Source organism: Brassica oleracea, chromosome C9 (assembly GCF_000695525.1).
Source record: "Brassica oleracea var. oleracea cultivar TO1000 chromosome C9, BOL, whole genome shotgun sequence".
Classification (NCBI taxonomy): domain Eukaryota; kingdom Viridiplantae; phylum Streptophyta; class Magnoliopsida; order Brassicales; family Brassicaceae; genus Brassica; species Brassica oleracea.
The window spans coordinates 30,717,815-30,720,571 of NC_027756.1; positions in this window are offsets into that span (position 1 = coordinate 30,717,815).

Consider the following 2,757-nt stretch of genomic DNA (forward strand, 5'->3'; position numbering starts at 1 on the left):
TGCCACCATCCTTGGGAATGATCAGATGGATGAGGTGAAGGCAAAGCTGGATAGTGTTCACAAGCTTCTCACAAAACATGTTTGCTTGGTTGAAGATGCAGAAGCTGTAGACACAGAGGGTAGAGCAGGGGAAGAAGAAGAAGTGAACTTTATTGGTGGAACTGGATTCCAAGGTTCTGGAAACCAGGGTGGAAACAAAAATTCCTACGGAAATAGGGGTAATTTCAACCAGAGTTCACAGTATCAGAAACCCTATAACAACAGCTACAGCAACAACATAAATTATGGAAGTTCCTACTACCAGAAGCCACCGCCGCCTACTCAAGAGAGCAAGATTGAAGAGATGCTTGATAGGGTTCTTGGCACACAGCAGCGAATGACAGTGGACTTCAACGGGAAGATTGATTCTGTCTACACCAACCTGAACACAAAGTTTGAGACTTTGAGCACTCATGTGAAGAAGCTAGAGATGCAAGTTGTGCAGATTGGAGATGCTGTCAAGAGGCAAGAAGCCTCGACAAGTGTGGGAGGGGATGATATGATGAAGCACCACGTGAATGCCATCATTGAGTATGAGTTTTGGCAAGTGGTGAAGGAAGAGAGGCTGCAAGAAGGAGATTTCTAAGTAGAAAGTTTGATGAGTTTTGGCGGATCGTATTGGTGTCGATCGACGACAGACTGAACATCGATCGACGTCAGCCAGTCCAAATCGATCGACAGGATCTCCAGAGCATCGACCGATGACACCAACGAAGTCAACCGCATCTTGCAATGCCGTAAGGATTCTTACTCACGAGGAGTTCACACCGAAACACCCACATCCGTTCATCCCTGATAACGTTCGAATCGCTCGACGAGCTGATACATCCGTCGATTGACATGGAGAATCTAATATCGCTCGACAAACAGAGTCCGCCATCGATTGACAACCTCCAGTGCCTATCGATCGACGAGCACCTATTACCTACCGAGTGCAGATGCCAAAGATAGATGTTGCACATCTTAATGCACTCAGGCCCAAACCCAAACCTTCCGAAAACCCACCAGAGACTGTCCGGACACCTTCAGATGATGGAGAAGATCCTATGGAAGAGGATAGGGTTTCTACTTGAAGAACCCTAAGGAGAAGAAAGGAAAAAGTGGCGAAACATCTGAAGAGGGGGGCTAATGAAAAGGAAAAGGAAAATTTCCGAAAGATAGTCTTCAAGATTCCTATAGATAAGCCATTCGAGGAGGCTTATTATACTCACGGATTGTGGATGTTCTTCAGAGAAACTAGAGAGAAAGATGAAGACATCAAGAGAATGTTCTGTGAAGCTAGAGAAAAGATTAGGATGTGGATTACATTGAAGAAGAAGAGTGATCCTGGGCAATTTGTAATACCATGCACAGTGAAGGGTGTTGAATTTCCACATGCCTTGTTCAACACATGAGCATCAGTCAGCATCCTACCTAGGGTTATAGCAGACCATCTGGGTCTGCAGGTGGAGCCTTCGCAGAAACTGTTCTCTTTTGTGGATTGTTCCCAGAGGAACTCAGGAGGAATTGTAAGAGACCTAGAGGTGGAGATTGGTAATGGCCTAGTTCCAGTTGATTTTCATGTCTTGGAAATCAAGCTAAACTGGAACTCTTCTCTAATACTTGGGAGAGCTGATATCACTCAAATTACCCTAAGGAGTGAATTACTCTCTCAAATAAGAGGTTCATATGTAGTACTTAGGGATCAAATCCACATAGACTCTAGGATTACACAATATATTATGGTCTTGAAATAAATCTAGATTAAATGGTTTATGGGTTTTAAAGCAGTAAATTGGTTGGTGAGCAAGTTTATTGCTCGATTGATTGTTTTGAGTTTGTTAACAGTTGGTTGAAGTAGCTAGATTCAGGTGTATTCTCAGGTATGATATATAATACTCAATTTGGGAAATTAGGAGTTTATCAATATTAATTGTTCTTGAATTCAAACTAAGGTATAATCTAATTTGGATCTCGGACCTCAACTCTCATTATTTTGGTCGCGAGAAAGTGTCGATTGATAATTCTTCGTGAATATCGATCGATACACCTTTCAAAATATCGATCGACAGAGCTATCACTGTGTCGATCAATACTTCTTCCAAAGAGCTTTACGAACGAGTTTGACTTGTATTCTCTAACTCACTAGACCAACTCTTGTATGTATCTAGTCAGCTAGATCATTTTAGTTATTTTCAGGTATTGAGTCAAGCAATGGTTTGATCCCAATTAATCCTAGGATCTAAGTTTAAAGGGTGGTCAATCCTAAACTTAGCTTTAATGCATGACTAGATGATTGAACTGTATTTCTAAACATCCTAACAATTATTGTGTCAGTATTACATTATCAACCTATTTGAGAAACCTAAATCTAACAGTAAAGACTACTCAGAAATATTCATGGAACACATGGTTATGATGGTCTGAATAATACTTAAATAAACAAAATAGCAAAAGTAACAGAAATAATGAAAGCAAGGGAATTCAAGATCTTCCCTGTTTTGCAGTATATGATCTATCTCTCCAATCCTAAGCTCTCCTCTTTCAATGGTGGCTTCTTGCCTCCTTCAAACTAGGTCTCTAGGCAAGTCTGCCTCTAAAACAATACAAAACCCTAATAAATAGCCTAAAAGGCGGCCAGTGACTAATGATGTAATTATTGAGACTTTTTGTGAAACTTGAAATCTTCTAATTTGTCATTAACTCTCGGATGGCTTCATAATCGATCGATACGAGGGA